The following is a 22,835-nucleotide window of genomic DNA, read 5'->3' on the forward strand; positions in this document are numbered from 1 at the left end:
GACCGACTCAACGCTAGATGCGGCCCTATTCCTCTGATGTGCCTAGAGAGGAATCCCGAGGTTTCCCTTCCAACATGATAGGAGACCTGACTTCCATGGGACAACACGAGAGAGTTCCTGAGGTCTCCGTCACAACTCTAGAAGAACCCCAAGCTTCCAGCCTCAACTCGATAAAAACCACAAGATTATCCCTTCAATGCCAGATGAGGAAATTTTTCATTGCAGAGTCTCAAGAGAAATCCCACATTCCCGCTTGAAATTCGAATGGGTACTTGACACCCTTTATGCGACTCAAAAACTACCCGACATAGCTGTCCCCACTGGAGAGGAGCACACGTTTTTCCGACTCAACAGCAGAGGAGGCCCTATTCCCATTCCACATCTCAAGAGTAATCCCGAAGTACCTCTTCCAAGATGACAGGAGACCTGAATTCCCTGAAGCAACACGAGCGATTTCCTAAGTTCCCTTCGCAACTGGAAAGAGATACCAAGCTTCCTCCGCAACTCGAGAGAAACAACAAGATTTTGCCCTAAAGGCGAGATAAGGAGCATTTCCATTGCAAATTCTCAAGGGCAGTCCCACGTTCCTGTTGGAAACACCAGAAGGTTCTTAACATCCTTTATGTTACTGAAAAATTACAACGACCTACCCCATCCCAATCAAGAAGAACACCGAGTTTCCTGCCACAACTTACAAAGTGCCCTGTTTCCAGTTCTCTTTTCCAGATGACAGTCGATCCCACTGCTATGTCTGGAATGGAATCCGGACATTCCCGTGGCACAGTACAAGGAGGCCAGTACCACCTTGAAACTCGGGAATATCCACAGGGTTTCAAAACACAATTGGAAAAGGTACCGGTGTCGCCACCCACTCGAGATATTGTCTGATTCCACTGAACAGATTCAAATGTATCCTCGAGGATGAACTCACAAGACGAGTGGAGACCTGACTCCCCGAGCATTCTCGATACAATCTCCAGGTACAAATTCAACTCGACTGTGGCCTAACACCCTTTTTACAAATCAAGAAGGAAGCAGAGTTCCAAGTCTGAAAACGAGAGGAGGCCTGACTCCCCAGGCGAAATTTGAGAGCAATCCTAAGAACTCTGTTGCTACTGGAGAAGAATGCTGAGTTAAACCGACGCGAATCTAAATGCAGACCTCTTTCTTTGCAGCAACGCCAAGGAATCCTAAGTTTCCTCTTGCAAATGGTAAGGAGTTCTGACTTCCCAGAGACAACACGGGAGGCTCCCTGATATTCCCGTCGTTACTCGAGTGGATCACCAAACTTCCCATAGCAACGCGAGCAAAACCTCGAGATTCCTCTTTCAAAGCAAGATGAGGTAATCTTTTTTTCCTGAAACACATAGACAGAAGTCCCGAGTTCCTTTTCCAAATTCGATATGAGGCTTGACTTCCTTGATGCAACTTAAGGGTTGCCCAGAGATACCCATCCCGATGAGAGAAGAAAACTGAATTTCCCCACCACAATTTAAGAGAAGGCCTGTGATCACACCTTAGGTGAAGATAATGGGACATTCCACTTTCAAGTGAAGAGGAATCCCAACTTCCACTCACACAACTTGATGAGTCCTGTCACATCTACTTACACTCCAGGGCAACCCAATAGATACTGCAGCAAGGTCAAAGGACTCCGAGTTCACACTCAACTAGAGATGAGTCATGTTGTGTTTGCAGCAGCTCCAGTGGAACACGGAGTACAAACTCCTAACGTGATCGGAGGCATTAATCCCCCGCTGAGCCTCTCGAACAAGCCCAACTTTCCCGCTCAAACAGATAGCAGGCCTGATAATCTTTTTACAACTTGGGGGGAAATCTTAGTTCCCTCCTCAACGAAGACTAGGTCTGACTCCCCAGGGGAACTTTCATAGCAACCCCAAGATCCCTGTGGCCACTGGAGAGGAAAACTGAGTTTACCCTCTCAAGTCTAAATGTGGCCCTCATGCCCTGAAACGACTCGAAAGGAATCACGAAGTTCCACTTACAACACGATAGGAGACCTGACTTCCATGAGGCAAAACTAGCGACTCACAGTGGTTCCCGTCGTAACTCGAGAAGACTTCCAAGCTTCAAGCCGCAATTCAAGAAAAACCATGAAATTCTGCACTCCACGTACAGGTCGCCCCTATCCGCTAATTAAACTTTCTGGATGTTCCCGACGAACAATAGCCAATCAGACTTTCTCTGTTTCCAGTGAAAAAGGACTTGGGTGGAGCCTCCCTTTCAGTACCTATCCCCAGGTCGGGTTGACAGTGTTCTGATCTTCCATCTGTGAGCCACAGGCCACAGGTATCCTCCTTTGGCCTTGGCTGTGTGAGCAGCTGAAGGGAGTTTATTCTCGGCAGGCGCCCAGCAGGCCTGTGGCTTCGGACCGCCAGAGGTGAGCATCTCAGCAGACAGAAACAACCGTGCCAGAAGTGGAGTGGGATCCACCCTGAGGGTGGGCACAGATCGCCAAGAGATGCTCCTGTGGGACTTTGATGGGTCCTGCACACTCTTCTCCCAGAGAGCGAGAGAGATGTCTATGGGCTCTGCTAGGCCCTCGGCTCCCTCTTGTGGTCCCGTAGGCTGGTTGTCACCATCTAGAGCACCTAGCTCTGAGATGATGACCACTGCCACCTGCACTGTGTTTCCCTTTGCCTGCATGTCCATGAGAAGTGTCAGGCCATCTCTGACCTACACGAGACATGTGCATTTCCTCTCATTGGACCTGCATATGTTTCTGCTCTTTCCTTCCCGATCACTGATTTTCTCGAGGATATGGGGGCCTGAAGGATGGTGGGTCTTTCTCTGGCTTTGTGCTCTGAGGAACACTTCTCCATTTGTTGGTGTGGGTTTATCTTTCCATTTATCCTGCCTGGTTTATTTTTGTTAGTTTGTTTCTTCCGGCAGAAGAACTCAGCATTTCCCTTGTGCCTGAGGAGTCCCAATTACCACAGCACTGCCTACCTGGAGATTTTGAGCACATTTTGCCAAGGGGCTTCATTTGGCAGATGACATCTTGCAAGGACCTACACTGTCCTTTCAGATACCCAAAGGCTACTTCAAATGACATAGAAACGAGAATTCTAAAGTTTGGTCTTCCAATAAGTGGGGAGTCAGAAACTCCACTGGAGAAGGGAAAAGTTACCCACTCCAGGATTCTGCTCTAGAGAATTCCACGGACTGTAGAATTCATGGGGATACCAAGATTCTAACAATAGTGAGAGACTGCAACTTTCAACTTCAGTCAGAGGAAAATCCAGTTTCCTTTCATTTCAGTGATTGGCATTGATTGTGGCCTCAAAAGGATGGGAAGAAATGCAGAGAAAAGTAGACTCAATGTTGTCAGGAGGGGGAGAGAGAAACGGGGAGTGCTTGCCATGAATCTAGGCTTTGCTGGGAAGTGGGTGGAATAGAATGACGGTGTCTGAATGTAGACAGTGGTGATGCTTACAGAGCATTGTGAAGGCCTCCATATTCCCAGATGTCTTCAAGGAAGGAAAATTTATTGATACACACTTATGAGCAAAATATACATAAAGCCACAAAAAACATAAAAGATGAGAAGAAATATGCCTAGGAGCCTGATGAAAATCAGCTCTAGGGAAGGGAATTCAATCTCCCCTGGTTGGGGAGAGAGTGGACGGCGTCCACGGGGAACACATAGGGATGGAGGCTGCAGAGCCAACCGCACACTTGGGCCAGGTATTTGCCAAAAGGGCTATGAGTCTATGTCCAGAACTGGGGCCCGTTCTCCCTGCAGGGGAGGGACAGAAATGGTGTGCGTCTGAGTCCTTGGCAGGAGCCAGGGCAGGCTGCCCCTGCCCAGGTGGTCACTCAGGCCCTGACTAGGGTTCTGCCGCCAAAGCCCAAGCAGGTGCAAGTGCACGTGGAGGTGGAGGTTCTGGAAGGTGGGGTAGGATATCAGGGCCTGGGGCTGGGGGTCCTGCAGGCACAGAGTTCAAATGTGCTGAGGGTGCTGGCCAGTACCCGGCTTGCCCCGTGTCTTTGGGTGGGGACGTCTCAGGTCTCGATCTCCCCTCATTGGATCCCTGGGTCCGGCACCTGGAGCTCTCACCTCTGTAGGGACGGGTCTTGTTCGTAGAGGCTGGATGAGTTTGACGGCCAGAGCTAGAGCTTGGGGAAAAGAAGAGTTTGCCACAGGCCAACCTTGCCATGTGCCTAAGTGGGCATGAAAGTTTCCTAGAGATGTGCTAAGAAGGCCCAGCATTGGTGTCTTCGCTGCAGTCTCCAAGATGGGTGGTTTGAGTCCAGCCTTTGGTCCAGGCCCAGCCTCAGCTCTTGAGGACTCATCCCCTGTGTGTCTCAGCACCGCCTCCCCACACTCACATGCAGCATCCCCAGCCGCCTCACCTCTGTGCTCTGCTGTGTTGGGTTCCAGGTCCTCATGCTGCCTCCGAGGCAGGGTTTCTCAGCGCTCTGGTTTAGAGCTGGCTGTGCTGAGCTCAGTGGCAGCCTGAGACTGGGTACCCGGGAGTGTGCTGGGTGGTGTCTGAACAGCAGGTCTTGCCCGCCTCCTCTTCATTGACAGTTCGCCTGAGCCCTCCATGGTCACGCTCACCTGGAGCCTGCACTGGGCCTCCAGGGCAGGGGGTGGTGCCCTGAAACCTCCCTCTTGGAGGTTGATGGGGTGTGCACCTCAGGGGCCACCTCGGGTGGGATGCTATGCAATGATAGTGACCACCAGTCAGCCCTGCTTCGATATTTCTGAGCTGAGCCTGGACAAGATGTCTAACGTTTCTGCCCGTCTGCCCTTCTGCTCCCAAAAATAACAGATACGGGTGTCTGCTCAGTACCCACAGGGTAGGACGGAGACCCCCCATGAGGGTGTGAGGTCAGCCTGGGCACACGGCTCAGCCCGGACGCTCCCCATGCCACCCAGCATGCTCTCCCCTGGGGTGTGGACACAAGCGACCCACGGGCTCCTGACCCACATGCGGCTGGGCTTGCCTGAGGCAGACACACCCCAAGAAACCCCCATCCACACACAAAGAAAGGCCTCAGGCTTCCCCAAATGGGACGGGAGAGGTGGCCTGACCTGGTCTGGGTCTCCCCTGTAACCTTTCGGTTCCTTCGGGCAAAGGATCAGAGTTCTCTCTGGGGGCCCTGAGCCAGCTTCGACCGCGTTCCCACACACTCTGCCTGTGAGCTTGCCTGAGGCCCTGGCCTCTGGGCAGGGGCAAACAGCAGAACATCTTGAAAGCAAGCTCTCTGGCTGGGGGCTCCTCTCTGCTGGGGAGGCCTGGAAACCCGGGTTTCGGGTTCTGTTGGGTTCTGTTTCCAGGAAGTGATATCATTTCCTGCTTTCATGGCCAAGATCCATCCCACAAAGTTCCCCAAGGGAACCTCTGTGTTTCTGGTTGTTCCCCCATGCCCTCAGGACACGTGCAGGCAAATTGACACCCACACAGCACAACCCACAGCCTTGAGGAGACCAGGGTGCAGCCAGGGCCTGAGCTCTGAGGACACAGCTGCTTTCAGCCCAGGCTCCTTCTTCTCAGAAGTGATGTGGCCCTGGGCAAGCCATGTGCCCCGCAGGGTTTCCACAGTCTCTCCATCTGCAGAGTGGGGATCACTCTCCCATTTCCTGCCTAGATCTGTCAACCTGCGAACAGCCCCAGTGCCTGTTCAAACTTTGGGCCGCTCTCACATGGAGCTAGGACACTGAGACTTCCCAATGGACGGATTCCACACAGGGCTACCTAGCATAGAATGGGGCAGAATCAGGCCTAGATGGGCTCTGGGACCTTCGAAGATGAAGTCCACTTCCTGCCTGTTTCTTGACCCCAGCATTGGGAGGACCGGAAGGTAATATTCAGACATTGCCGCCTCTGATATCAACATTCTTCGTCCTACTCAAATGTCGAACTCTGCCTCGAGGGGTGGTGGAGCCTGCCCCAACAGTGACTCCCCGCATACTTGTTTTTGAGTCTCATCATCTTGGGTCATTTTCCCCCTTTCAGGGGGAATTGGCACTGTTACTTTTCCCAAACTCAAGTGAGATTCATGCAAATACTGTGAAATCGATTCATTTACTCTCTCCATTGTTCAGTCTCTCTCCCTCGTTCCCTCTCTTTCTTGACCTTTCCAAATTCAGTCTGTCTCTTCCTTTCTGTGTTTCTCCTCTTGATGTTTGCATGCCTTAGAAATGCATGTACACATGTATATTGTTGACCTTCAGTTCAGTTCAGTTCAGTTCAGTCGCTTAGTCTTGTCCGACTCTTAGCAACCCCATGAACCACAGCACGCCAGGCCTCCCTGTCCATCACCAACTCACGGAGTTCACTCAAACTCATGTCCATCGAGTCGGTAATGCCATCCAGCCACCTCATTCTTTGTCGTCCCCGTCTCCTCCTACCCCTAATCGCTCCCAGCATCCGAGTCTTTTCCAGTGAGTCAACTCGTCACATGAGGTGGCCAAAGTGTTGGAGTTTCAGCTTTAGCATAAGTCCTTCCAATGAACACCCAGGATTGATCTCCTCTAGAATGGACTGGTTGGATCTACCTGCAGTCCAAGGGACTCTCAAGAGTCTTCTCCAGCACCACAGTTCAAAAGCATCAATTCTTCGGCGATCAGCTTTCCTCACAGTCCAACTCTCACACCCATACATGACCACAGGAAAAAACCATAGCCTTGACTAGACGGACCTTGGTTGGCAAAGTAGTGTCTCTGCTTTTTAATATGCTATCTAGGCTGGTCATAACTTTCCTTACAAGGAGTAAGCCTCTTTTAATTTCATGGCTGCAATCAGCATCTGCAGTGATTTTGGAGCCCCCCAAAATAAACTCTGACACTGTTTCGACTGTTTCTCCATCTATTTCCCAAGAAGTGATGGGACCAGATGCCATGATCTTCGTTTTCTGAATGTTAAGCTTCAAGACAACATTTTCACTCTCCTCTTTCACTTTCATCAATAGGCCTTTGAGTTCCTCTTCACTTTCTGCCATAAGTGTGGTGTCATCTGCATATCTGAGGTTATTGATATTTCTCCCAGCAATCTTGTTTCCAGCTTGTGCTTCTTCCAGCCCAGCGTTCCTCATGATGTACTCTGCATAAAAGTTAAATAAGCAGGGTGACAATATACAATATTGACGTACTCCATTTCCTATTTGGAACCAGTCTGTTGTTCCATGTCCAGTTCTAACTGTTGCTTCCTGACCTGCATACAGTATTCTCCAGAGGCAGGTCAGGTGGTCTGGGATTCCCATCTCTTTCAGCATGTTCCACAGTTTATTGTGATCCACACAGTCAAAGGCCTTGGCATAGTCAATGAAGCAGAAATAGATGTTTTCCTGGAACTCTCTTGCTTTCTCCATAATCCAGCGGATTTTGGCAATTTGATCTCTGGTGCCTCTGCCTTTTCTAAAACCTGCTTGAACATCTGGAAGTTCTTGATTCAAATATTGCTGAAGCCTAGCTTGGAGAATTTTGAGCATGACATTACTAGTTTGTGAGATGACTGCAATTGTGCTGTAGTTTGAGCATTTTTTGGCATTGCCTTTCTTTGGGATTGGAATGAAGACAGATCTTTTCCAGTCCTGTGGCCATTACTGAGTTTTCCAAATTTGCTGGCATATTGAGTGCAGCACTTCCACAGCATCGTCTTTTAGGATTTGAAATAGCTCAATTGGCATTCCATCACCTCCACTAGCTTTGTTTGAAGTGATGCTAAGGCCCACTTGACTTCACATTCCAAGATGTCTGGCTCCAGGTGAGTGATCACGCCATCGTGATTATCTTCGTCGTGAAGATCTTTTTTGTACATTTCTTCTGTGTATTCTTGCCACCTCTTCTTAATATCTTCTGCTTCTGTTAGGTCCATAACATTTCTGTCCTTTATCGAGCCCATCTTTGCCTGAAATGTTCCCTTGGAATATCTAATTTTCTTGAAAAGATCTCTTGTTTTTCCTATTCTGTTGTTTTCCTCTATTTCTTTGCATTGATCGCTGGGGAATTGTTGACCTAGGGTGAGGCTTTAAGGTTTCATTTCAAGTGAGGTAAAGCTTTCGGGTTGGAGTTCGTGTTAGTGGAAAGGATATGTCTGGGGTTTGTTCTGGGAGACTTAGTGGTGTGAGTTCTCAGTCTATTTTATGAAGGAACCCCTTCTCCGATATTCTCCTTGCAAATATTCTTTTGTGTTCAGATTGTTACCATTTTGATAAGTGACTGCTTAGCTTTTCTGATGCAAAGCTGTTCAGTGGATGGAAGCAAGTTGGTGTCTTTTGGTTTCCTGTTTCCTTGACTTGAAGAGACCCAATTTTCTTCCCCTCCCACACACGTGTTGAGAAGCCCCTGACATTAACGAGCCAATGTCCCTTGTTTCTCTCCAGGAGTTTCATCACTTCAGGTTTGTATTGACGTGTTTCCCTAAATCTGAAATGTTATGAGAACAATAGCTAATGTGATTGTTCAGATGGAACCATCTCCAATTCCCACGGCCTTTCGTTCCAGAGGCTCTAGTTCCCATATTTATTGCCTCCCCTCCTTTGGCATTGAGGAATTGACCGTTGATGCTTGGGTTTATTTCTGGACCCTCAATTCCATTCCATGTATCTGGTTCTGCGTGTTTGATTTCTTCCCAGTACCATGCTGCCCTGATGATCCTAGTGTGATACTCTAATTGGCTATCAGGCAGCCTGCTATGTACATTTCAGGGCTTTGTGGCAGATTGCATTGACTATTTTGACTCCTTTGTTTTTCCATAGATATTCTGGAATTCTTTGGTTATAATGACCTGAGAACACCCGTTGGTATTTTGAGAGGAATAGCGTGGAAACTCTGGATTGCCCCACGGTGGGAGTTGGGAGGAGGGGGAAGTGACATCATCTTACCAGGAGGAAATCCTCTGATCCGTGAGCACAGCTTATTTTCCATTGGATTATTGGGCTTCACCTTCTTTCATCCATCTCTTGCAGTTCTCTGAGAAGGGCTTCCCTCCTGGGTTAGATGGACTCCTAGCTATTGCCTTTCCGGGAATGTCACTGTCGGTGGGGTTGATAATTGCCTTCTTCTAAGCGTTTGCTGGAAGTGTTAGAAATGCCAAGGATTTTTCTTCCCCTTCCTCACTGTCCATTTCTCTGAGGCTCCAGGTAGAACAGGCCTATTCCAGGGTCTCACGGGGCTCGGGGTATGGAGCTAGACTATATTTCTCAGGCCTCAGTGCTGGGCATCATCCGGTGTACTCTCCCTGTCCCTTCCTTCTCCTGGTGTCTCCTTCAGGCCCATTTGTGTTCATGTCATTTGTGTATTAAGAGCCAAATCCTGCCTAAGCTCTGTGTATGCAAACAGTTGTCTCCCAGCTTGGGATGTGTTATTTGCACTTTTCAGAAGGTTTTTCCCAGAGTCCAAATCTTGGATTTGACAAAGTTCACTGTGTTCCCTTGTTACTCTTTGTTTAGTGCCTTTCTGTATTGTGTGTGAAGACACAGAACTCATGCTAATCTCTGCTCCATTTCCTTCTGGATTTGTGAACCGTTTTGCATGGAACATATGTCTAGGAATCATTTCAAGTGCATTTGTTGAGAGGTGTCAGGTTTCCATGGACATGCATGTCATCCCCTCTGGTTTCCAAATGTGTTGCTCCTAAACTCTTTTGGATATCTTCTCGGAAAGATGGGTGTTTTTCAGCTTGCATTTCCAGAGAAGAATGGATTCAGCAGTTCTAGCTCAGGGATGCTGTGTCCAGTGAAAAGGGAGTTGGGTGCGGCCTCCCTTTCAGCACCAATCCCAAGTTCAGGTTGACAGGGCTCTGAACTTCCATCTGTGATCCAGATTCCACAGGCATCCTTGTGTGCCCTTGGCTGTGTGAGCAGCTGAAGGGAGTTTCGTCTCCGAAGGCGCCCAGCAGGCCTGCAGCTTCAGACCGCCAGAGGTGAGCATCTCAGAGGACAGGAGCCTCCGTGCCAGAAGTGGAGTGGGATTCACCCTGAGGTTGGGCACTGATCGTCAAGTGATGTTCCTGTGGGACTATGATGGATCCGCCACACTCTTCTCCCACATAGCGAGAGAGATGTCTACGGGATCTGCTAGGCCCTCCACTCCCTCTTGTGGTCCCGAAGACTGGTTGTCACCATCCTGAGCACCTAGCTCTGAGATGATGGCCACCTCCGCCTAAAATGTATGTCCCTTTTCCCACGTGTCCATTCAAAGTGTCAGGCTATTTCTGAGCTACACTAGCCATGTGCTTTGCCTGTCATTGGACCTGCAAATGTTTCTTTTGTTTCCTTCCTGATAACTGATTTTCTCGAGCATGTGGGTGCCACAAGGATGGTTTGTCTTTCTCTGGCCTTGTGTTCTGAGGAACACTTCTCCCTTTGTTGGAGTGGGTTTATCTTTCCATTTATCCTGCATGGTTTATTGTTGTGAGTTTGTTTGTATTGGCGGAAGAACTCAGCCTTTCACTTGTGCCTGATTCGTCCCACTTACAACAGGACGACCAACCTGGAGATTCTGAGCACATTTGCCGTGACGACTTCATTTGGCAGATGATATCTTGAAAGGACCTACACAGTCCATTCAGATATCCAAAGGCTCCTTCAAATGACACAGAAACCAGAATTCTCCAGTTTGGTCTTCCAATATGTGGGGAGTCAGAAAAATCCCCTGGAGAAGGGAAAAGCTACCAACTCCAGGATTCTGGCCTAGAGAATTCCATGGACTGTAGAATTCATGGGGATGCCAAGACTCTAACAATACTGAGAGACTATAACTTTCACCTTCAGTCAGACCAAAATCCAGTTTCCTCTCATTTTAATGATTGGCATTGATTGGGGACCCCGAAACGATGGGAAGAAATGCAGAAAGAAGTAGACTCAATGTTTTCAGGTGGGGGAGAGAGGAACGGGGAGTGCTTGCATGAATCCAGGCTTTGCTGGGAAGTGGGAGGGGGATAGAATGAGTTTTCAGAATGTAGAGAGTGGTGATGTTTACACAGCTTTGTGAAGGCCTCCATCTTCCCAAATGGCATCAAAGAAGGAAAATTTATTGGCACACACTTGTGAGAAAAATATACAGAAAGCCATAAAAGACATAAAAGATGAGAAGAAAGATGCCTAGAAGCCTGATGAAAATCAGCTCAGAGGAAGGGAAGTCAATCTCCCCTGGGTGGGGAGGGAGTGGACGGCATCCACGGGGAACACACAGGGATGGAGGCTGCAGAGCCAACCGCGCCTCTGGACGATATGTTTGCTGAAAGGGCTCTGGAAGTCTGTCCAGAGCAGGGACCTGTTCTCCCTGCAGGGGTGGAACAGTCATGGTGGGCGTCTGAGTCTTTGGCAGCAGCCAGGGCAGGCTGCCCTTGTGCAGGTGGTCACTCAGCCCCTGACTCGGGTTCTGCCGCCAAAGCCCAAGCAGGTGCATGTACACGTGAAGGTGGAGGTTCTGGAAGGCATGGTGAGACATCGGGGCCTGTGGCTGGGAGTCGTGCAGGTACAGAGTTCCGATGTGCTCAAGGGACTGTCAAGTACCCGGTTCACCGAGTAGCTTTGGGAGGGTTGTCTTAGGTCTCGATCTCCCCTCATTGGATCCCTGCGTCCTGCACCTGGAGCTCCCACAGCTGTAGGGACGGGTCTTGTACCTGGAGGCTGGCTGACTTTCATGGCCAGAGCTAGAGCTGGGAGAGAAGAAGAGTTTGCCAAATGCCAGACTTGCCATGAGCCTAAGGGGACATGAAGGTTTCCTAGATATTCGCTAAGAAGGCCCTGCTTCGGAGTCTTCTCTGCAGTCTCCAAGATGGGTGGTGTGAGGCCAGCCTTTGGTCCAGGCCCAGCCCCACTCTGGGGGACTCCTCCCTGTGTGGCTAAGCACCGTCTCCCCACACTCACATGCAGCAGCCCCAAGAGCCTCAACTCTGTGCTCTGCACTGCTGGGCTCCAGGCTCTCCTGCTGCCTCCAAGGAAGGGCTTCTCGGAGCTCTGGGTCAGAGCAGGGTGTGCCGAGCTCCGTGGCAGCCTGAGACTGGGCCCCGGAGTGTGTGCTTGGTGGTGTCTGTGCAGCAGGCCTTGCCTGCTTCCTCTTCTTCGCCAGTTTGGCTGAGCCCTCCGTGGCCATGCTCACCTGGAGCCTGTACTGGGATTCCTGGGCAGGGGGCTGGTGCTCTGAACCCTCTATCAGGGTGGTGGTAGGTGTGTTCCCCTCAGGGGCCACTTCGGGTGGGTCGCTCTACAATGACAGTGACCATCAGCAGCACTCCTTCGATATTTCTGAGCTGTGCCTGGCCAGGATGGCTGCTGCCTCTGCCCATCTGCCCTTCTGCTCCCAGAAAGCGCAGAGACGAATGTCTACTCAGATACGCAATCGGGAGGACAGAGATACCCCTGAGGGAGTGAGGTCAGCCTGGGCAGCCAGCTCTGCCCTGATGCTTCCCATGCCACCTGCCTGCTCTCCCCTGTGGTATGGACAAAAGCGACCCACGAGCTTCTGACCAATATGCGGCTGGGCTTGCTTAAGGCAGACACACCCCGAGAAACCCCCATCAACACACAGGCAAAGGCCTCAGGCTTCCCCATGTGGGACGGGAGAGGTGGCCGGACCCGGTCTGGGCCTCCCTGTTACCTTTCTGTTCCTTAGGGCAAAGGGCCAGAGGCCTCTCCGGGGTCCCTGAGCCAGCGTCATCCACGTTCCCACATTCTCTGCCTGTGAGTTCGCCTGAGGCCCCAGCCTCTGGGCTGGGGCAAATAAAAGAACATCTTGAAAGCAAGTGATCTGGCTGGGGACTCCTCTCCATTGAGGAGGCCTGGATACCAGGGTTGTCGGTTCTGTTGGGTTCTGTTGCCAGGAAGTGACATCATTTCCAGGTTCGTGGCTGAGGTCACTTCCACAAAGCTCCCAAATGGAACTTCTGGTTTTCTGGCTGTTTCTCCATGCCCTTAGACCACGTGCAGGCACAGTGACACCCACAGAGCCCATCCCACATCCTTGGGGAGATCTGGGTGCAGCCAGGGCCTGAGTTCTGAGGACACAGCTCGTTTCAGAACAGGCTCCTTCTTCTCAGAAGTGTTGTGGCCCTGGGCAAGCCATGTGCCCCATAGGGTTTCCTGTCTCTCCATCTGCAGAGTGGGTCACAATCTCCCGTCTCCTGACTAGGTCTGTCAACCTACGAGGAGCTCCAGTGCCTGTTCAAAATTTGGGCCGCTTTCACTTGGAGCTTGGACACAGACTTCCCAAAGGATGGATTCCACACAGGGCTGACCTAGCACACAATGGGGCAGAATCAGGCCTGGATGGGCTTTGGGACCTGGGAAAAGGCAGTCCCCTTTCTGCCTATTTCTTGACCCCTGCATTTGGAGGACCGGAAAGTCATATTCAGATATTACCCCCTCTGATATTAAACTTCCCCATCCTCAATTTCCCCACTCGGCCTCGAAGGCTGGGGGAGTCTGCCCCAACAGTGGCTCCCCACATCCTTGTCCTTGAGTCTCATCATCTTGAGTCATTTTTCCCCAAGGGGGAAAAGCACAGTCATTGTTTCCAACCACAAGAGAGATTCATGCAAATTCTATGAAATCGAATCATTTCCTCTCTCCATTGTTCAGTCTCTCTCCCTCATTCCCTCTCTTTCTTGACCTTTCCAAATTCAGTCTGTCTCTTCCTCTCTGTGTCTCTCCTCTGGATGCTCACATGCATGTAAATGCATGGACGCATGTATGTTGTTGAACTTGTTTGAGGCTTTAGGGTTTCGTGTCGAGTGAGTTAAAGGTTTGTCGTTGGATTTGGTGTTAGGGGGAGGGATAGGTCTGGGGTTTGTTCTGGGAGACGCGTAGGAACCCCTTCTCCGATATTCTGCTTGCTAATATTCTTTTTTGTTCAGTTTGTTACCATTTTGATTTGTGAATGCTCAGCTTTTCTGATGCAAATCTGTTCAATTGGATGGAAGCCCGTGGGTGTCCTTTGGTTTACTGTTTCCTTGATTTGAAGGGACCCAATTTTCTTCCCCCCACACACACACATGTTGAGAAGTCCATGGCATGTGGGAGCCTATGGCCCGTGCTTATTTCCAGGGGTTTCATCACTTCAGGCTTTGCGTTGATGTGTTTCACTGAATCTGACGTGTTCTGAGACCAAAAGCCAATGTGATTGTTCAGATGGAACCATCTCCAATTCCCATGGCCTTTCATTGCAGAGGCTCTTGTTCCCATTCGTATCACCTCCCCTCCTTTGGCGTCGAGGAATTGACCGTAGAAGATTGGGTTTATTTCTGGACCCTCAATTCCATTCCATGGATCTGGTTCTGCATGTTTGATTTCGTCCCAGTACCATGCTGTCCTGATGATCCTAGTGTGATAGTCTAATTGGCTATCAAGCAGCCTGCTCTGTCCATTTCAGGGCTTTGTGGCAGATTGCATTGAATCTTTTGACTCCTTTGTGTTTCCATAGACATTTTGGAATTCATTGGTTATAATGCCCTGAGAACAGCCGTTGTTTTTTTTTTTTTATTTTTATTTTTATTGGAGGCTAATTATTTTACAATATTATATTGGTTGGTTTTGCCATACATTGACATGAATCCACCTCGGATGTACATGAGGTCCCTCTCCCGAACCCCCCTCCCACCTCCCTCCTTCCTTTATTTTCCCCCTGGGTCATGTGAGCCCTGAACATCCTGTAACATGCCTCGACCCTGAACTGGTGATTCGTTTCACATAAGATAATATACATGTTTCAATGCCATTCTCCCAAACCATCCCACCCTCACCCTCTCCCACAGAATCCCTACGACTGTTTTATACATCTGTTTCTCTTTTGCTGTCTCGTATACGGGGTTATCATTTGCATCTTTCTAAATTCCATATATATGCGTTAGTATATTGTATTGGTGTTTTTCTTTCTGGCTTACTTCACTCTGTATAATAGGCTCCAATTTCATCCACCTCATTAGAACTGATTCAAATGCATTCTTTTTAACGGCTGAGTAATACTCCATTGTGTATATGTACCAAGCTTTATTATCCATTCGTCTGCAGATGGACATGTAGGTTGCTTCCATGTCCTGGCTATTGTAAACAGTGCGGCGATGAATATTGGAGTACATGTGTCTCTTTCAATTCTGGTTTCCTCGGTGTGTATGCCCAGGATTGTGATTGCTGGATCATATGGCATTTCTATTTCCAATTTTTTGAGGAATCTCCACACTGTTCTCCATAGTGGCTGTACTAGTTTGCATTCCCACCAACAGTGTAAGAAGGTTCCCTTTTTTCCACAACCTCTCTAGCATTTATTGCATGTAGGCTTTTGGATACCAGCCATTCTGACTGGTGTGAAATGGTATCTCATTGTGGTTTTGATTTGCATTTCTCTGATGATGAGAAATGTTGAGCATTTTTTCATGTGTTTGTTAGCCATCTTTATGAATTCTTTAGAGAAATGTCTGTTTAGTTCTTTGGCCCATTTTTTGATTGGCTCATTTATTTTTCTGGAATTGAGCTGCAGGGGCTGCTTGTATATTTTCGAGATTAATCCTTTATCAGTTGTTTCATTTGCTATTATTTTCCCCCATTCTGAAGGCTGTCTTTTCACCTTGCTTATAGTTTCCTTTGCTGGGCAGAAGCTTTTGATTTTAATTAGGTCCCATTTGTTTATTTTTGCTTTTATTTCCAATATTCTGGGAGGTGGGTCTTGGAGGATCCTGCTATGATTTATGTCAGAGAATGTTTCGCCTATATTCTCCTCTAGGAGTTTTATAGTTTTTGGTTTTATGTTTATCTCTCTAGTCTATTTTGAGTTTATTTTTGTATATGGTGTTAGGAAGTATTCTAGTTTTATTCTTTTACAAGTGGCTGACCAGTTTTCCCAGAACCACTTGTTAAAGAGTCTGTCTTTTCTAAATTTTATATTCTTGCCTACTTTCTCAAAGATAAGGTATCCATAGGTGCGTGGATTTATCATTGGGCTTTCTATTTTGTTCCATTGATCTATGTTTCTGTATTTATGCCCACACCATACTGTCTTGATGACTGTGGCTTTGTAGTAGAGCCTGAATTCCGGCAGGCTAATTCCCCCAGTTACATTTTTCTTCCACAAGATTGCTTTGCCTATTCGAGGTTTTTTGTATGTCCATACAAATTGCGAGATTACTTGTTCTAGTTCTATGAAAAATATCGTTGGTAGCTGGACAGGGATTGCATTGAATGTATAAGTTACTTTAGATATTATACTCATTTTAACAATATTTATTCTTCCAATACACGAACATGGTATATTTCTCCATCTATTAGTGTACTCTTTGATTATGTTTACTAGTGTTTTATAGTTTTCTGTGTACAAGTCTTTTGTTTCCTTAGGTAAATACATTCTTAAGTATTCAAATCTTTTCGTTGCAACAGAGAATGGAATAGTTTCCTTAATTTCTCATTCTATTTTCTCATTATTAGTGTAAAGGAATGCAAGTGATTTCTGTGTGTTGACTTTATATCCTGCAACTTTACTGTATTCATTGATTATCTCTAGTAGTTTTCTGGTAGATTCTTTAGGGTTTTCTGTGTAGAGGATCACGTCATCAGCGAACAGTGAAAGTTTTATTTCTTCTTTTCCAATTTGTATTTCTTTTATGTCTTTTTCTGCTCTGATTGCTGTAGCCAAAACTTCCAGAACTATGTTGAACAGTAGTGGTGCGAATGGGCACCCTTGTCTTATTCCTGACATTAGGGGAAATGCTTTCAATTTTTCACCGTTGAGGATAACGTTTGCTGTGAGTTTGTCATATATAGCTTTTATTATATTGAGATATGCCCCTTCTATTCCCACTTTCTGGAGGGTTTTTATCATAAATGGATGCTGTATTTTGTCAAAGGCTTTCTCTGCATCTATTGAAATAATCATATGATTTTTAGTTTTCAGTTTGTTTATGTGGTGTATTACGTTGATTGATTTGTGGATATTGAAGAATCCTTGCATTCCTGGGATAAGCCCACTTGGTCATGATGTATGATCTTCTGAATGTGTTGTTGGATTCTGATTGCTAGAATTTTGTTAAGGATTTTTGTATCTACGTTCATCAGTGATATTGGCCTGTAGTTTTCTTTTTTTGTGTGGGATCTTTAAGAGGTTTTGGGTTTAGGCTGATGGTGGCCTCATAGAATGAGTTTGGAAGTTTACCTTCCTCAGCAATTATCTGTAAGAGTTTGAGTAGAAAGGTGTTAGCTCTTCTCTAAAGTTTTGGTAGAACTCAGCCGTGAAGCCGTCTGGACCAGGGCTTTTCTTTGCTGGAAGATTTTTTATTATAGCCTCTAGTTCCGAGCTTGTGATGGGTCTGTTCAGATTTTCTATTTCTTCCTGGTTCAGTTTTGTAAAGTTGTACTTTTCTTGGAATTTGTCAATTTCTTCCAGGTTATTCATTTTATTGCCATATAATTGCTGATAGTATTCTCTAATAATCCTTTGTATTTGTGTAGCCATTGGTATTTTGAGAGGAATAGCGTGCGACCTCTGGACTGCCCCAAGTTGGGGTCGGGGGGATGGGGAAGTGACATTTTCTTACCAGGAGAAATTCTTCTGATACTGGAGCACAATTTATTTTCCATTGTATTGGTGGGCTTCACCTTCTTTCATCCGTCTCTTGCAGTTCTCTTAGAAGAGGGGCTTCCCTCCTGGGTTAGATGGACCCCTAGCTATTGCCTTTCAGCTAATGTCACTGCCGATGGGGTTGATACTTGCAGTCTCCTTCTAAGAAATTGCTGTTAGTATTAGAAATGCCAACGATTTCTCTTCCCCTTCCTCACTGTCCATCTCTCTGAGCCTCCAGGTTGAACAGGCCTAGTCCAGGGTCCCACGGCTATTGGGGAGTGCAGCTAGACCGTGTTTCTCAGGCCTTCACTGTTGGGCATCATTCGGTATACTCTCCATGTCCCTTCCTTCGCCTGGTTTCCCTGCAGACCTCTCCTTCAAGCTTGTGTTCATGTCGTTTGTGTATTAGGAGCCAAATTCTGCCTATGTTCCGTGTATGCAAACAGTTGTCTTCCCGCTTGGGATATGTTGTTTGTGTTTTTCAGACGGTCTTTCCCAGAGCCCAAATCTTGCATTTGACAAAGTTCACTGTATTCCCTGGTTACTCTTTGTGTAGTGCCTTTTGGTATTGTGCGTGAAAACTCAGAGCTCATGTCTAATGTCTGCTCCATTTCCTTCTGGATTTGTGAACCATTTTGCATGGAACGTATGTCTAGGAATCATTTGAAGTGCATTTGTAGATAGGTGTTAATTTTCCATGGACATGCCTGTCATCCACTCTGGTTTCCAATGTGTCACTCCTAAACTCTTTTGGAGACCTTCTCGGAAAGATGGGTGTTTTTCAGCTTGCATTTCCACAGTTGAATGGATTCAGCAGCTCTAGAAGCAAGGACACTTTGTCCAGTGAAAGGGGGAGTCAGGTGCGGCCTCCGTTTCAGCACCGATCCCCAAGTCTGGTTGAGAGGGCTCTGATCTTCCATCATTGGGCCAGAAGCCACAGGCATCCTTGTGTGCCCTTGGACACGTGAGCGGCTTAAGGGAGTTTCGTCTGCGCAGGCACCAAGCAAGCCTGCGGCTTTGGAACACCCAAGGTGAGCATCTCAGTAGACAGGATCAACCGTGCAAGAAGTGGAATGGGATCCACCTTGAGGGTGGGCACTGATCGCCAAGAGAAGTTCCAGTGGGACTTTGATGGGTCCAGCACATTCTTCTGGCAGAGAGTGAGACAGATGTCTATGGGCTCTGCTTGCCCTCCATTCCCTCTTGTGGTCACGAAGGCTGGTTGACACCAACCTGAGCACCTAGCTCTGAGATTATGAGAACCGCCACCTGCACTGTGTTTCCCTTTGCCCGCGTGTCCATGCGAAGCATCAGGCCATCTCTGAGCTACACTAGCCATGTGCATTGTCTCACATTGGACTTGCACATGTTTTTTCTGTTTCTTTCCCGATCACTGATTTTCTCGAGCATGTGGGGGCTACAAGGATGGTGGATATGGCCTTGTGTTCTGTTGAACACTTCTCCCTTTGTTGGTTTGGTTTTATCATTCCATTTCTCCTGCCTGGTTTATTGTTGTGAGTTTGTTTGTGCCAGCGGAAGAACTCAGCATTTCCCTTGTGTCTGAGATGTTCCACTTACAACAGCATTGCCTACGTGCATATTCTGAGCACAATTGCCGAGAGGGCTTCGTTTGGCAGATAACATCTTGAAAAGACCTACATGGTCCTTTCAGATACCCAAAGGCTACGTCAAATGACCTAGGGACCAGAATTCTCCAGTTTGGTGTTCCAATATGTGGGGAATCAGAACAATTCACTGAGAAGGGAAAAGCTAGACTCCAGGATTCTGACCTAGAGAATTGCATGGATTGTAGAATTCATGGGGATGCCAAGACTCTAACAATGCCGAGAGACTATAACTTTTGCCTTCAGTCAGAGCAAAATCCAGTTTCCTTTTATTTCAGTGATTGGCATTGATTGGGGACCTCGAAAGGATGGGAAGAAATGCAGAGAGAAGTAGGCTCAATGTTGTCAGGCGGGGAGAGAAGAAGGGAGAGTGCTTGCCATGAATCCAGGCTTTCCTGGGAAGTGGGGGGGATAGAATGAGGGTGTCCAAATGTAGACAGTGGTGATGTTTACACAGCATTGTGAAGGCCTCCATATTCCCAAATGGCATCAAGGAAGGAAAATTTATTGACACACAGTTGCGAGCAAAATATAGAGAAAGCCATAAAAGACATAAAAGATGAAAAGAAAGATGCCTAGGAGCCTGATGAAAATCAGCTCAGGGGAATGGAAGTCAGTCTCCCCTGGGTGGGGAGCGAGTGGACGGCTGCCACGGACAACACGCAGGGATGGAGGCTGCAGAGTCAACCGCGTCCCTGGACGAGGTTTTTGATGAAAGGGCTCTGGGTCTCCGTCCAGAGCATGGGCCTGTTCTCCCTGCAGGGGTGGGACAGGCATGTTGGGCGTCTGAGTCCTTGGCAGGAGACACGGCAGGCTGCCCCTCTGCAGGTGGTCACTCAGGCCCTTACTCGGGTTCTGCCGCCAAAGCCCAAGCAGGTGTAAGTTCACGTGGAGGTGGAGGTTCTGGAAAATGAGGTGAAACATCGGAGCCTGGGGCCCTGGTTCGTGCAGGCACAGAGTTCAGATGTGCTGACGGTGCTAGCCAGTACCCGGCTCGCCCCATTTCTTTGGGAGGGGACGTCTCAGGTCTCAATCTCACCTCAGTGGATCCCTGGGTGCTGCACCTGGAGCTCCAACCTCTGTAGGGACTCGTTTTGGACGTGGAGGCTGGCTGAGTTTGACGGTCAGAGCTAGAGTTGCTGGAGAAGAAGAGTTTGCCACAGGACAGCCTTGCCATGTGCCTAAGTGGGTACGAAAGATTCCTAGAGATTCTATAAGAAGGCCTAGCATCGAAGTCTTCTCTGCAGTCTCCAAAATGTGTGGTGTGAGGCCAGCCATTGGTCCTGGACCAGCCCCAGCTCTGGGGGACACCTCCCTGTGTGACTCCCCACACTACCTCCCCACACTCACATGTAGCAGCCACAAACGCCTTATCTATTTGATCTGCCTTCCTGGGTTCCAGGTCCTACTGCAACCTCCAAGGCAGGGCTTCTCAGAGCTCTGGGTCAGGGCAGGCTCTGCTGAGTTCCGTGGCAGCCTGAGACTGGGCCCCGGGGTTCGTGCTGGGTGGTGTCTGTGTAGCAGGCATGGCCTGCTCCGTCTTCATTGCCAGTTGGGCTGAGCCCTCCGTGGCCACGCTCACCTCGAGGCTGGACTGTACCTCCCTGGCAGGGGGCTGGTGCTCTGAACCCTCCCTCTTGGAGGTGGATGGGGTGTGCCCCTCAGGGGCCACCTCGGGTGGGATGCTCTGCAATGATAGAGACCATCAGCCAGCCCTGCTTTGATATTTGTGAGCTGAGACTGGCCAGTATGGCTGCTGCTTCTGCCCGTCTGCCCTTCTGCTCCCAGAAGGAGCAGCGACAAAGATATGCTGAGATACCCACCCAGGAGGACGGAGACACACCCGAGGGCGTGAGGTCAGCCTGGTCCACCAGCTCTGACTGGACGCTCCCCATGACAGGCAGCCTGCTCTCCGCTGGGGTGTGGACACAAGCAGTCAAATGGCTCCAAACCCACATGTAGCTGGGCTTGCTTGAGTCAGACACACGCCGAGAAAACCCCTTCCACACACAGGGAAAGGCCTCAGGCTTCCCCGGGTGGGATGGGAGAGGTGGCAGGACCCTGTATGCATACACTGAGCTTAGGCAGGATTTGGCTGTTAATACACAAATGACATGAACACAAAGGAGCCTGAAGGAGAGGTCTGAAGGGACACCAGGTGAAGAAAGGAATGCGGAGAGTACACCAAATGATGCCCAGAAATGAGGGTCTGATCCACAGAGTCTAGGTGCACTCCCCGAGGCCTGTGGGACCCTGGACTAGGCCTGTTCTACCTGGAGGCACAGAGAGATGGACAGTGAGGAAGGGGAAGAGAAATACTTGGCATTTCTAACACTCACAGCAAACGCTTAGAAGATGGCAATTATCAATCCCATCGAAGGTTACATTCCCTGAAAGGCAATAGCTAGGAGTCCATCTAAGCCAGGAGGGGAGCCCCTCTTCTCTGAGAACTGCAAGAGATGGATAAAAGAAGGTGAATCCCACAAATCCAATGGAAAATAGCTGTGCTCAAGGATCAGAAGAATTCCTCCTGGTAAGATGATATCAATTCCCCCTCCTCCGAACACCCACCGTGGGGCAATCCAGAGGATCCATTCTATTTCTTTCAAAATACCAAAGGCTTTTCTCAGGGCATTATAACCAAAGAATCCAAAATGTCTATGGAAACACAAAGGAATCAAAAGAGTCAATGCAATCTGCCGTAAAGCTCTGAAATGGACATAGTAGGCTGACTGATAGCCAATTAGACTCTCAGACTAGGATCATCAGGACAGCATAGTACTGGGAAGAAATCACACACGCAGAACCAGATCCATGGAATGGATTTGAGGTTCAAGACGTAAACCCAAGCTTCTACGGTCAATTCCTCAACGCCAAAGGAGGGGAGGTGATACGAATTGGAACAAGAGCCTCTGAAATGAAAGGCCGTGGGAATTGGAGATGGTTCCATCTGAACATTCATATTGGCTTTTGGAGTCATAACGCGTCAGATTCAGTGAAACACATCAATGCAAAGCCTGAAGTGTTGAAACACTTGGAAATAAGCACGGGCCATAGGAGCCTTAATGTCAGGGACTTCTCAACATGTGTGTGGGGATGGAAGAAAACTGGGTCTCTTCAAGTCAAGGAAACAGTAATCCAAAGGACACCCACCAGCTTCCATCCACTTGAACAGAAAGCTAAGAATTTGCAACAGAAAAGCTAAGAATTTGCTCATCAAAATGGTAACAAACTGAACAAAAAAGAATATTAGCAAGCAGAATATCGGAGAAGGGGTTCCTACGTAAAAGAGACTGAGAACTCACACCACTAAGTCTCCCAGAACAAACCCCAAATCTAGCCCTTCCCCTAACACCAATTCCAACCCCAAACCTTTAACTCAGTCTACACGAAACACTAAAGCCTCACCCTAGGTCAACAGTTTACATGCTTACATACATTCACATGCATTCAAGCATCCACAGGAGAGACACAGAGAGGTAGACAGACTGAATTTGGAAAGGTCAAGAAAGAAACGGAACGCGGAAGAGAGACTGAACCAGGGAGAGAGGAAATGAGTCGATTTCACAGAATTTGCATGAATCTCTCTTGAGGTTGGAAACATTGACAGTGTGTATTCCCCCTGCAAGTGGAAAAATGACACAAGATGATGAGATTCAAAGACAAGGATGCGGGGAGCCACTGTT

The sequence above is a fragment of the Moschus berezovskii genome, chromosome 20, assembly GCF_049115385.1.
Source record: "Moschus berezovskii isolate FMDL1 chromosome 20, NW_MosBer_1.0, whole genome shotgun sequence".
In the NCBI taxonomy this organism is placed as follows: Eukaryota; Metazoa; Chordata; class Mammalia; order Artiodactyla; family Moschidae; genus Moschus; species Moschus berezovskii.